Raw genomic sequence first — 14,802 nt, forward strand, 5'->3', positions numbered from 1 at the left:
GAGGAAGGCATAATGGAGATCATGGAGGAGAGACTCAGATCATTCAGGACTGAGATTGCTACGGGACAGTTGGGGGCCCGAACTCCCTCGTTCCGGGAGTTCAAGGCGTGTGGGGCGCCAGAGTTTTTCGGGGTCAGGGACCCCATTGTCAGTCGACGCTGGGTGGCGGATATCGAAAACGCCCAGCGCACGATTTCTTTCCCGGATGTGGCAAAGGTTGGGTTTGCTTCTTGTATGCTGAGAGGCAGAGCTCGGGATTGGTAGGGCGAGGTTACTAGACAGGTGGGACCAGCCGGTGTGGCTGAGATGACGTGGGCCGAGTCTGTTCGGCAATTTGATCTGGAGTTTGCACCGCCCATTGAGGTGCAACGTTTAGTGCGAGAGTTTCATGATTTGAAGCAGACCACCGAGATTGTGGCGGAAATCACCGCCAAGTTTCGGGAACGAGCTTTGTTGATTCCGCAATAGGCTACCGACGAGGAAATGAGGCGGACCCGATATCATTCCATGCTGAGGGACGATATTCGGGAGTTTGTGAGCTTTACAGGGTGTAAGACCCTGAATGAAATGGTGGAGAAGGCCTGGGAACGGGAAATGGAGCTGGAGTCCCGCATGAAGCGGAAGCATGAGCAGGCTCAGGCAGCAGTAGGACAGGCTAAGAAGCCTAAGGACTCAGATACATCAAGTAAGGGCCAGCAGGGCCGTGGACGGTGTGCCAAGTGTGGGAGATCCCATGGGGGAGCTTGCTGGGGGTCGAACCCGGTGTGTTATACGTGTGGTCAGCCGGACCACGTAAGCAGGGACTGCCCCAAGAAGGGCCTGATATGTTTCCACTACAACCAAACTGGCCATAAAAAGGCCGATTGTCCGAGGTTGCAGGGACGAGGGGGAGCAGTGGCGGCGCCCGCGCCCGCCATAATGAGGATTACCGATGGTCGCCCTGCTAAGGTGGAAGCTCCGACAGTGAGGAGCCGTGCATTTCAGCTGACCACCGAAGAGGCACGGGCAGCGCCAAACGTTGTGGCTGGTACGTATTCATTCCTCCCTACTCTATGTAGTTGTTTCACTTATGTATACTAAATGCTTATATAGGGACCTTTTTGGTCAATGGTATGTCTGCTCATGTATTGTTTGATTCGGGTGCAACTCGATCGTTCGTATCTCTTACTCTTAGCAAGAAGTTCCGGGAAGCGCCGGGAACTTTGGATTCCCCGCTCGAGGTGGAGATTGCAGATGACCGCACCGTTAGTGCTACGAGGGTGTATCGGGAATGTGTCCTGAATGTACCTAGTGAGAGATTTCGAGTCGACCTAGTCCTGATACCGTTGCGAGGGCTGAAGGTGATTATCGGAATGGATTGGTTGGGGGCCAACGGGGTCATGATTGACTGCGAGCATCAGTTGGTGAGGGTTCGAACCCCACGAGCAGGAGAACTGGTGATACATGGTGATAGGGCATCACAGGGGCCGACCCTCTGTTCGGCTGCAAGGGATAGGAGGTTCCTGCAGTAGGGTTGTACGGGATTTCTGGCATATATCTCGGATACAAGGGTAGAGATCGTGAAGGATGTAGGCAGTGTGCCCATTATTCAGGACTTTTGGGATGTTTTCCCCGAAGAGTTACCAGGGGTACCTCCGGAGAGGCAGGTGGAATTTCGCATCGATTTGGTGCCGGGTGCCGCTCCAATAGCAAAGGCACCATATCGGTTGGCACCACCTGAGATGCAAGAGTTATCTACACAGCTTCAGGAGCTGTTAGACCGAGGGTTCATTCGTCCGAGTAGTTCTCCGTGGGGAGCACCGATCCTTTTCGTGAAAAAGAAGGATGGATCCCACAGGATGTGTATCGATTATAGGGAACTAAACAAGCTAACGGTGAAGAACCATTATCCGTTGCCAAGGATCGATGATTTGTTCGATCAGCTGCAGGGTGCGTCTTGGTTTTCCAAGATTGATCTTCGGTCGGGATACCATCAAATGAGGATTCGGGATGAGGATATACCGAAGACGGCTTTTAGGACTCGGTATGGGCATTATGGGTTTGTAGTGATGCCGTTTGGGCTCACCAATGCCCCAGTAGCGTTCATGGACCTTATGAATAGGGTGTGTAGACCGATGCTGGATCGGTCGGTGATTGTTTTCATTGATGATATCCTGGTCTATTCTAAGACCAGGGAGCAGCAACAACAACACTTAAGGGAGGTGCTGGAGACCCTAAGGGCAGAGAAGCTGTATGCCAAGTTCTCCAAGTGTGATTTCTAGCTGCGAGAGGTACAATTCTTGGGGCATATCATCAACCAGGAGGGTATTTCGTTTGATCCAGCCAAGGTTGAGGCTGTGATGCGGTGGGAAGTACCGAAGAATGCATCAGAGATTTGTAGCTTCTTGGATTTAGCGGGTTATTATCGGAGATTTATCCAGGACTTCTCCAAGATTGCGGTGCCATTGATCCATCTGACCAAGAAGAATGTGACGTTTCGGTGGGGTGCGGATCAGCAGTTGGCCTTCGAGACCTTGAGGCGGGACTTGTGTGAGGCTCCGATCCTTGTTCTACCAGAGGGATTAGACAATCTGGTGGTGTACTGTGACACATCGATTTCAGGGTTAGGTGCGGTACTGATGCAGAGAGGACACGTGATAGCATATGCCTCGCGGCAGTTGAAGCCGCATGAGGCAAATTACCCTGCTCACGATCTGGAACTGGGGGCAGTGGTGTTTTCCCTCAAGATTTGGAGGCATTACTTGTATGGAGTACGGTGTACCATTTACACCGACCAAGAGTCTGAAGTATTTGATGGACCAACAGAACCTCAACATGCGACAAAGAAGGTGGTTGGACGTGCTAAAAGACTATGATTGCGAGATTCTATACCACCCAGGGAAGGCCAACGTAGTGGCCGATGCCTTGAGCCGTAAGACGGCAGGTTCCGCGATTGGAAGTGTGTGTTTGAGGATGACGGTGATCTCTCCATTGTTGGAGATGATCAAAGAGGCTCAGGTTGAGGTAGTGAAGAAAGAGAATCGGAAGGTAGAGAGGATCCGAGGACAATATCCTCCGGTTGTTAAGGATAGTCGTGGTCTCTTGACGCAGTGTGGCCGGGTGTGGGTACCGGTGACCGGGGGAGTGAGACAGAAGATATTAGAGGAAGCGCATAAGTCCAAGTTCTCTATACATCCAGGAGCTACAAAAATGTATAGGGACTTGAGGCTGAGTTATTGGTGGCCATGCATGAAGCGGGAAATTGCATGGTTTGTAGAGCGGTGCTTGACCTGCAGGAAGGTCAAGGCCGAGCATCAGCGGCCTCATGGTACGGTCCAGCCGCTACTCATTCCCATGTGGAAGTGGGAGGAGATCACGATGGACTTCATTACGAAGTTGCCAAGGACGTCGAGGGGTGTGGATGCCATATGGGTGATTGTGGATAGACTAACGAAGAGTGCCCATTTCATTCCGATATCAGAAAGTATATCCGCTGAGAAGTTGGCGGATATTTACGTGCGTGAGGTAGTGGCTATACATGGGGTTCCTGTGTCGGTAGTCTCTGATCGTGATGTTCGGTTCACATCCAGGTTCTGGAAGAAATTCCACGAGGAGTTGGGCACTCAGCTACATTTTAGCACGGCGTACCACCCCCAGACCGACGGTCAGAGTGAGAGAACGATCCAGACACTGGAGGATATGTTGCGGGCATGCGTGTTGGATTTTGGAGGGAGTTGGGATACGTATCTCCCACTGGTAGGATTTTCGTATAATAACAGCTATCATGCCAGTATCGATCGAGCTTCGTTTGAGATGTTATATGGTCGGAGGTGTAGGACCCCGGTTTGTTGGGATGAGGTTGGATACCGGGTCATGGGAAGCATTGAAGTAGTGCTCAAAACTACTAGGTTGATTCAGCAGGTGCGCGACCGATTTCGGGTCGCGCAGAGCCGTCAGAAAAGCTATGCCGACCGATGGCGATCAGATCTTGAGTTTCAGGTGGGGGATTTCGTGTTGCTGAAGGTGTCGCCCTGGAAAGGGATCACCAGGTTTCGAAAGAGGGGCAAGCTGGGGCCTCAGTATATAGGCCCGTTCAGGATCACATCCCGAGTAGACAAAGTGGCATATTGCTTGGATCTGCCAGAGGAGCTTAGCCAGATTCACAACACGTTCCATGTGTCGTAACATCGGAAGCGTGTCACCGACGAGGCTGCGGTTGTCTCGTTGGGTGATATCCAGGTGGATGAGAGCTTGAACTACATCGAGAAGCCCGTTTCCATATTGGATAAGAAGACGAAGGTTCTTCGAAATAAGGAAGTAAGACTGGTGAAAGTGCAATGGCAACATCGGAAGGGTTCCGAGTGTACTTGGGAACCGGAAGAGGAGATGCAAGAGTATTACCATGATTTATTTGGGTCAGCAGACTTCGAGGACGAAGTCTAGTTCAAGTGGGGGAGACTTGTAACACCCGATTCAAGTATTGGATGGAAAGTTGACAAGTTGGAGAGGTTCATGCATGGACTCGGCGAGTTGGAGGACCAACTCGTCGAGTAGAGTCGGGTATCTGGAACGCGGGACGGAGGTGACTCGGCGAGTCCGAGCTGTTTAAAGAAAACCCTAATTTTGGGGTTTGCCCCTATATAAACATCATTATCCGTCCCAGTAGCCTCCCTTAGCACCTTAGAAGAACGTTTACGGCGCACACCCTCTTGTGAGTGAAGTAAGATCAATTGGGAGCTTAACCTTGAGATTTTGGGGAGGATTCCAAGCTTGAAGAAGAAGTATCAAGGGGAAAACACTAGATATAGAATCTAGTTCGTCTTGGGCATTAATTTGAGGTATGAATCTGTCACCTTAAGCATAAATTCTATTTGAGAGTTGTGACCAACTTTGAGGAAATGGAAGCAAGCTTAGATCTGGACCTATCACAAGGATATGGTTCCAGATCTGGACCCTCTTAGGCCCCAAATATCATAAAATTGCATCTTTTATTGAGCTCATTCCCTCCCCATTCATGGAAACCTTGTTGAAGGTTAGTTTTGGTGATTATGGCCATGTGAGGCCTTGCATGTACGTAAAGTTTTCAAATTTACGTGTATTCCACACTAGTAGAGTATAGATCTGAATTTTGGGACCTTGATTCCCACTGGAAGAGGCCGTAAACACAATGGACTAATAGGGACTCGACGAGTCGTGCAAAAGACTTGGTGAGTCGAAAGGGTTCACGGCCAAGGGTTCACGGTCAGGGGTGTACGGTCAGGGGTGTACGGTCAGGAGTATGCGGTTGGTGGTTTACGACCGTAAACACCAAGGAACTCGACGAGTCCCTTGGGTGACTCGGCGAGTCGATGAGTTAAGCAGGGAACCCGACGAGTGAACGATTGTACTCGACGAGTCAAGGTCAATATGGACTGTTGACCTTGACTATAGACTTTGACCTTGACCAGGGTTGACCCTGGGGGTATTTATGGGATTATGCTGAGTTATTTATTCATTGAATATAGACAGTTTGGGAGGAGCAGCGTGGGATATATCTGACTGCAGTTTGTCGGATCAGCCTGTGAGAGGTGAGTCTTCTCACCATATCAATGGGTCTAAGGCACCAAGGCCGGCCCATTTTCGGAGATACGGTTATTGATTGAATGTGCGATATGATAGTATGTTATTTGCATGGAAGACCATGTGAGGGTTCCTGTGGCTTTTGGTGTAAGACCTTGGAGGGTTTCCATAGCATCGTAAAATATTTGCTTGTATAGTTGCATTATGTTTTGTATGGTAGGAAGACCTTGTGGGGGTTCCCAAGGCAGGAAGACCTTGTGGGGGTTCCCAAGGCAGGAAGACCTTGTGGGGGTTCCCAAGGCAGGAAGACCATGTGGGGGTTCCCATGGCAGATAAAGACCACGTGGGGGTTCCCGTGGCATTTGGTATAAGACCCGGGAGGGTTTCCAGGGCTTCCCTATTTGTCAAATGCATGACTTTTGTGATTTGTGAAGTGTATGGCTAATTCGATATGTGTTATGTAGTTTTGTGTGTGATATGCTTTAGGGGACTCACTAAGCGTTCGCTTACAGTTTGTGGATTTGTTTCAGGATCGTCTGAGTCCAAGGGAAAGGGCAAAGCTTGATGGCGCGGCGTGCACTCTCTCTCAGGCAACTTTATGGGACACTCTGATATTTGAAAAAAATGAAGTTGTGATGAATATGGATTTGAAACAATTGTTTTGGGATTTCTTGATTATGGAAATGTGTTTGGTTAATTAAAAATGAAAAATTTCCTTGAAAAATTGGGTCGTTACATTTCACATTCAAAAAGTCCTTAATGCAAGGTCTTAATCCATTAAGACCTTCTACAAGAAGCATGGAGCTAAACTAGCTAATGGACCTCATTTTTATGGCTTAGGACCCTTCCTAGGGTCTGAAAGGACAACCCAAAACGTCCAAAACCAAACATGCATAAAAATGGGACTTTTAAGACAAGAAGAACAACATAAAGTTACCAAAATGATATCCAAAGAAACAAAGCATCATGGTGAGGACTGTTTACCTTATGGAGCTTCCCAAGAATGTAATGATCCAAGATCCACAAGCTTACTTCAACTTCTAAGCTCCTTGATGCAACTCCTTCTTCCTTAAGCACACCAATAACACACTTTTTTAGCTCAAATACACTCTTAAGGGACTAGTGTTTGCCAAAAACGACTCAAAGGCGTTGGAGGCTGAAAAGGTGGGGGTAAATGAGACATAAGGATGCTTAAATACCCCTCAAACCCTAAAATTTATGGTCTCATTCGGACATGAGTACGCGCAGCTTACATATGTGTATGCCCAGCGTACTAGGGCGCACCCTAGTACGCTTAGCGTACCCACATGTACGATTAGCATACTCCTCCTGCTTCAAAATTACAATTTTGCCACTAGGGCTTCTCATGGCTACTTCCTTCCAATCCAAAGACCAAAATGACATAATTTAAAACCAATGGATGAATTTGAAAATACCTGAAAACTGGGGTGTTACAGTATCGTATTAATTTTGCAACATATCGAATATTATAACAATGGTTGGTTTCACGTTGGTTGAAACCTGGAAAACGTTATAAAAGCGGCCATTATGCTTCCCAAATTTTGTCATAGCAGACAATGGAAATTTGGTAATCCTTAAAGTCTTACGAATCTCAAATACTAAAAGACTTAAATCAAAATCATTCCTAAACATCAAAGAATTATAAGTATTCAAGAGTCTTGTATCAGAAAGTTTAGGATTAGCATGCCTAGACATATTGTTAGGATCCATCACACCCACATGACGTTCCATATGAGTTACGTTTGTTTCTAAAAGATTTATGAGTTAGGATCATTTCCTAAGCTGCACGGGCTATGTTTGTATCCAAGGTTTTAGAACTCGCTACTCGGTACCTGCTCGGCCGACTGTCAAGTAGCGAGTACTCGGGGAGTATTCGAATTCGGTAATTCATGTAGAAATATTTTTAGGAAAATTATATATGTCAAAATCATAAGTTAAAATCATAATTTGATTGAAATATATAACAAAATTAGATACATGTGAATACATAAAACCTGAAATACACACAATTGTCTCATTTCGTGAATAATTATTGAAAATTTAAGATATATATATATATATATATATATATATATATATATATATATATATATATATATATATATATATATATATATGTTGTAATAATCACATGTGTGTGTTAAATAATAAATCATTGAGTGTATTATACATATTAATCTTGAAATTCTGGATTTTTTTTTCTCTTTTTATGACAATTTTGACCCTTTGCCGAGTTGGCCGAGTTTGAATTTGTTGACCGAGTAGGCCCGAGTAATACCGAGTAGGCCTGATTTTCGACCGAGTAATACCAAATTTTGACCGAGGTTGACCAATTTTTAACCGAGTTTGACTTAATCCGAATTTTTTTGCCGAGTTCAAATAACTCGCCTCGGTGGAGTGCCGATTTCGAGTACTTGGCTGAGTAGGCCGAGTTTTACAACACTGTTTGTATCCACACTAAGACCGTACATCTTAGAAATACACCATTTGTATCATAACCGCTAATTCGTATGTGACAACCCGAAACTTTTTCCGTTTCCTGTTATGCATTTCCGTTAATAAAATTTCAGATCCGTTAACCTTCCGTCAAAATTTTGGTTTAAATAAAATAATCTAGTTATACTTAATTAAATTATTTACGAGTCGGAACCAAAAATCGCGCGAAAACCCGAAAATCTCGAGAAATCAACATTTTTGGTCTAAATGGGATTACGACCGTAAACGTGTTTACGGCCGTAAACTCGTTTACAACCGTAAACCTGTTTACGGTCGGTGGCGAGTGGACCCCCCACCTCACCCCTATAAATATGATACCCCCACCCTCATTAGAACATTCTGGCCACATTCTCTCCTTCTCTCTCTCTAAGATTCTTCAACCGTAAACTCCTTAAAACGCATTTAAACTCCGGAAAACGTCGAAAAACACCGTTTGGAGCACTTTGGAACGTCTAGAATCACTCCTCGCATCGAAATCAGCATTCAAAACCTCGTTTTCCGAGTTTACGGTTCGAGCTTCAAAGACCGTAAACTCAGCCATCTGCTGAAACCGTAAACTCAACTGCAGAAACCGTAAACCCATCCTCAGAAACCGTAAACTCGTGTTCTAAGGCAGTAAACCCATTCCTTCGATTCAAGCAAGTCTCGGTAACATTCCTCAACCAAATTCAAGTGTTTTCCGACACTTTATCTAACGAAATCGCTAATTTAGATGTATATACGTATTTATTTAATAATAGGATTCCGTTAAGTGTCGCGTGCAACAACTCGAGGATCTTCATCTCAATCAACAATTTCACAACAAGAACTGTGAGTTCATACCCCTATATTTTTCCGCATTTTTAATGTTTTCAGGGGGGGAATACAAGCTAAACATAAATGTTTTCTATCAAATTAAACATAAATGTTTTTCCGGAATACACATAAAACTTATGCAAATTTCATACTTAAATTCCCTTTTGTACCATGTCGAGCATAAGGGACGTTTTCACAAAAGTTGCTTAGTTTTTACGGATACGCTATTCGCTACGTTATACATGTAAACTATAATCGGTATAGTTTGGGATCTCTCTAAAAACTTATCAGACATGGAAATTTTCTCTACTAAACATACGCACTGGAACAGAAACCGTTTACAGTTCATATCATTGCTTTATCATGATTTACATAACTGTAATTTATTAATATACGCGGTATACACTCGGATTTTCACTACGATAGAACGCTACTGCATTACTTGTAAACTAGATTGTACGATACTGTGAGGCGCTACTTCACTACTGTAACCTTAGGTGTACAGGGATAAATCCTACCACTGTATAACCAGAGTCTCCTGGAGGGAGAGCGTGAGGTTTGTGAATAGATTTATTCGGGACTGACAATCCCACATCTGGACTGTTAGCTACAGTTTGGCGGGCACGCCTAAGATGTACAAATGTCATTTAACATCAACGCCCGAAGAACGTTGGAAAGGTCACTAGTCATATCAAGCATGGTTATACGACTCACATTATGTATAAATCACAGATAGTTTACCAACCTGGTTTTCTTCAATAGTTTTATTTATACCAAGTAGAACTAAACACACTATGCATACTGGCCGAGCCAGGGTTTTCAAAACCGAATCATTTATGCTACGGTTTTACATTTAAATACATATACTTCATGATTAGCTTTAGCTAGTCACATGAAGTAGTATTTTGCATATCACTACGATTTTTCAGAAACGAACATTCATGGTTGTATACGAAATCGATAACACTACGTTTTTCACTAAAGAAAATATCGGATTTTCTTGAGATTATACAAACATTGCGGCTCGCTCATCCACAAGTTTTTCATTACAAATTACTGCTTATGAACTCACCAGATTTATGCTGATATTTTTCAAACTGCTTGTATTCTCAGGAAATCACTAGACAGGTACTTGCGGGATTTTCGAGGAATCAAAGCATTTAGAGTCTTAAGCTTTTATTTTGCAAAACTATTGGATGTATTTCAAACTGAGTTTCAAACCGATGTAAACGTTTTTATACAAATATTCACTGTAATGGTTGTGTTGCTACGATTGCTGTTATTCATTGGTTGTGATGCTATACATGACGTCCTCTGCCTCGGAATGTTTCCGCCAACGATTTCGGGGTGTGACAAATTGATATCAGAGCCCATGTTTATAGCGAACTAGTATACCCAACCTTACGTGGTATACAACTATAAACACTAAGGGGCCTAAGTGATCTACTCTAAAAGTATACTTTCAAAATATAGAGTATTTTTTTTTGTTATAAAAGTATACGAGCATGCATACATAACAGGATTCGTGTCGCTAGTAGAATTGAACAAAAGTATTTCGGATGCTGGAACGCTGCGGTTAAACCTGGGCAGTTATGTAATCATGTCTAGCGTGAATATAGCCTGATCAACTATATTCAGTCGAGACATGACCAACATGTGTTTGGGAGTGACTGTGGTGCTACAGCAGGCCTAAAACTTACCAAAAATCATCTCTCATAAAATACTATAGGAGTATTTTCGCTAGAGCCAAACTTAGTACGCAGATTCACTCTAAGTATTGCTACCTTTCCTTCCTTAAGCGATAAACTTACTTGCATTAGTAACCTTTCTATGATTATCGCTCGGTAGAATACTTTCATTATCAGGATGAGATATATTTTGTTTTTATATCTCGAGGACTTACCATCCTCTTCTTCCTGGTTGTTTCTAGAACAAGATGCCTCCCCGACCAAGACCCACCAGAAGGAACAACGACACTCCACCACCACCACCACCTCCTCAATTCGACCCTGTCATGTTCCAGGCAGCAGTTATCGCCGCCGTGACTGCAGCAATGGCACAAGTGAACGCTAGTGGAGCTGGAGGTGGGACCGACCCCCAGAGACAAGATGGAAGTCAGGGACATCAGAAAGAGTGTTCCTACAAGGACTTCATGACTGCGAAACCCAAGTCCTTCGATGGAAATGGAGGTGTTATCGCCCTGACTCGATGGTTCGAGAAAATCGAATCCATCTTCGAAATCTGCGTCTGTTCCGAAGCAAACAAAGTGAAGTTCGCCGCTTGCACCTTCACCGACAGAGCTTTGACCTGGTGGAATGGTCGAGTCAAAACCCTAACCCTGCCAGTGGCTAATGCCATGGGTTGGGAACGACTGAAGGAACTCATGCTCGCTGAGTACTGCCCAAGGGGCGAAGTGCAAAAACTGGAACACGAACTCTGGAACTTGAAGATGAAGGGTTCCAACATCGCTACTTACACTGCTAGATTCTGTGATCTGGCGCTTCTCTGTCCGAGAATGGTCACTCCGGAAAGCAAGAAAATCGAGAGGTACATCTGGGGACTGACGCAACCCACCAAAGGAAATGTCTTGGCTGCTAGGCCAACTACGTTTGAAAGCGCCAAGGATCTGGCACAGACTCTGATCGATCATGGAATCGATCTGGATGAGGTGGCAGCTGTCTCTGAGCCACAAAAGGAAAGCGGTGGGAAGAAGAAGAAGTCTGGTATCAAACGAAAGGGTCAGTCTTCGCAGGAGTCCTCCAAGAAACAGAAAATAGTGGCAGTTCATGCTGTTACTGCTCCTTCTGCTGCTCCCACTGCTGTTCCAACCACTCAATCTCCTACCGGTGGTTATGCTGGGAAGCTACCTCTGTACAACAAGTGTAACTTCCATCATCACGGACCCTGTCGCGAGTTGATCTGCAGCAACTGTGGGAAGAAGGGACACACAGTTCGGTACTGCAAGACACCGGTTCAACCAACCAACCAGGCTCCGGGAGCGGGCGCTGGTCAAACTTGCTATGGATGTGGAGAGGTTGGGCACTACAAGAGAAACTGCCCCAAGGCAACGACTGGTGGCAATACAGGGAGAGTTTTGGCTATGGGTCAGAATGAAGCAGTTGCTGATCCTACAGTGGTTTCGGGTACGTTCCTCCTTGACAACTCTTATGCATGCATTCTCTTCGACTCTGGTGCGGAGAGGAGTTTTGTTAGTCATTCATTCAAGCATTTAATCAAGTGTAAATCCCAACCTCTAACCAAAACGTTTACCGTCAAGATGGCTAACGGAAAGAAGGAGAGCACTAACGATATATTCATAGGCTGCACTCTTACCCTAGATAATTATTCTTTTTCCATCGACCTTATGCTTGTGTTCATCAAGAGTTTCGACGTCATTATCGGCATGGATTGGTTAAGCTCCAATCATGCTGATATTCTTTGCTTCGAGAAAGCTATTCGTCTCAATCTTCCTTCTAGCGAGACCCTTATGATTTATGGTGATAAGCTCAGTTCGAACCTCCATATCATTTCGTGCATCAAAGCTCAGAAGTATCTGCGGAGGGAGTGCCATGCATTCCTAGCTCATGTTGTCGACGAAGCGCGAAAAGTTAAAGACCTCGAGAGCATCCCCGAAGTCTGTAACTTTCCTGATGTCTTCCCTGAAGATCTCCCAGGAATCCCTCCCGAGCGTCAAGTTGAATTTCGTATCGACTTGATCCCCGGAGCTACTCCTGTAGCTAAATCCTCATACTGTTTAGCGCCAGCGGAAATGCAAGAATTATCCAGTCAGCTCAATGAGCTGATTAGCAAAGGATTCATAAGGCCGAGTTCCTCACCATGGGGAGCTCCGATCTTATTTGTGAAAAAGAAAGATGGATCCTTTCGGATGTGCATTGACTACCGAGAGCTGAATAAGCTTACCATCAAGAACCGATATCCCTTACCCAGAGTCGATGATCTTTTCGACTAACTTCAGGGAGCCAGTTATTTCTCAAAAATCGATCTAAGATCAGGGTACCATCAATTGTGAGTTCATGAGAATGATGTGCCTAAAACAGCATTCCGAACTCGCTATGGACACTACGAGTTTGTAGTAATGCCCTTTGGTCTGACTAACGCACCGGCAACATTCATGGACTTGATGAATCGGGTGTGCCGTCCTTTCTTAGACAAGTTTGTGATTGTGTTCATTGATGACATACTTGTCTATTCGCGAAGTGAGGACGACCACAAACAGCACTTAAGGCAGGTGTTGGAAAAGTTAAGGGCAGAAAAGCTGTACGCGAAGTTTTCGAAGTGCGAATTATGGATTAGGAAGGTGAATTTCCTTGGTCACATGATTAGCAAGGAAGGAATACACGTGGACCCTTCCAAGATCAAGGCGATTGAGAACTGGTCTGCACCAAAGACACCCATAGAAATCCGGCAATTCTTGGGTCTCGCGGGCTATTATCGCAGGTTCATCCATAATTTTTCCAGAATCGCTAAGCCTTTAACAACCCTGACTCAGAAGGGTGTAACCTTCAGTTGGGGAGCCAAGCAAGACACTGCGTTTCAAACATTGAAGCAGGCCCTATGCAGCGCACCTATCTTGTCCCTGCCCGAAGGGACAGAAGACTTCGTGGTCTACTGTGATGCATCCAATCAGGGCCTAGGATGTGTTCTCATGCAAAGAGGAAAGGTCATCGCCTATGCCTCAAGACAGTTAAAGACATATGAAGTCAATTACACAACTCACGATTTAGAGTTGGGAGCAGTGATCTTTGCGTTAAAGATCTGGAAACATTATCTTTACGGAACCAAGTGCACTATCTTCACCGACCATAAGAGCCTGCAGCACATCTTTAATCAGAAGGAGTTAAACATGAGACAGCGACGATGGGTCGAGCTACTCAGTGACTACGAGTGCGAAATTCGCTACCATCCCGGTAAGGCCAACGTGGTAGCAGACGCCCTCAGTCGAAAAGAGTATTCAGGGCGTAAGGTGAAGGCACTAACAATGAACATCCATTCCCATCTATCCGCGCAAATCAAGGAGGCCCAACTGGAAGCTTTAAAACCCGAGAACGTGTCAGATGAAACTTTACGGGGAATGGACAAAAACTTAGAGGTCAAAGGAGACGGAGTATACTATTTCATGAACCGAATCTGGACCCCAAAGTTCGGTGGTTACAGAGAGGTTGTCATGAATGAGGCTCACAAAACTAAATACTCCGTTCACCCAGGTTCGGATAAGATGTATCTGGATTTCAAACAACTCTATTGGTGGCCAAACATGAAAGCAGAGATTGCTACCTTCGTGGGCAAGTGCCTGACTTGCGCCAAGGTGAAGGTCGAATATCAAAGGCCCTCAGGTCTACTTCAGCAGCCCGAAGTACCTGAGTGGAAGTGGGAAATGATAACCATGGATTTTATCACCAAGTTACCCAGAACTCCTAATGGGCGCGACGCCATCTGGGTAATTGTCGATCGATTGACGAAGTCCGCTCACTTCCTGCCAATCAAGGAAAACTTCAAGATGGAGAGACTCACACGGATCTAACTTCAAGAAATAGTTCGCCTTCATGGTGTACCTGCATCCATTATCTCCGATCGGGACAGCAGGTTTACATCGAGGTTCTGGCAGTCTTTGCAGAAGGCTCTTGGAACTAAGTTGGATATGAGCACGACTTATCATCCGCAGACCGATGGACAGAGTGAGAGAACAATCCAGACCTTGGAAGATATGTTGAGAGCCTGCGTCATTGACTTTGGCGCGTCATGGGACACTTATCTTCCTTTGGTGGAGTTTTCCTACAACAACAGCTATCATACCAGCATCAAGACTGCGCCGTTTGAAGCCCTCTATGGCCGCAAGTGCAGATCCCCTCTGTGCTGGGCTGAGGTGGGCGACACGCAGCTAGCCAGGGGTCAAATCTCCGACAGTACTCTCACTGGTCCTGAGATCATCCG

The sequence above is a fragment of the Lactuca virosa genome, chromosome 1 (assembly GCF_052849685.1).
Source record: "Lactuca virosa cultivar CGN04683 chromosome 1, Lactuca_virosa_CGN04683_v6, whole genome shotgun sequence".
Lineage (NCBI taxonomy): Eukaryota > Viridiplantae > Streptophyta > Magnoliopsida > Asterales > Asteraceae > Lactuca > Lactuca virosa.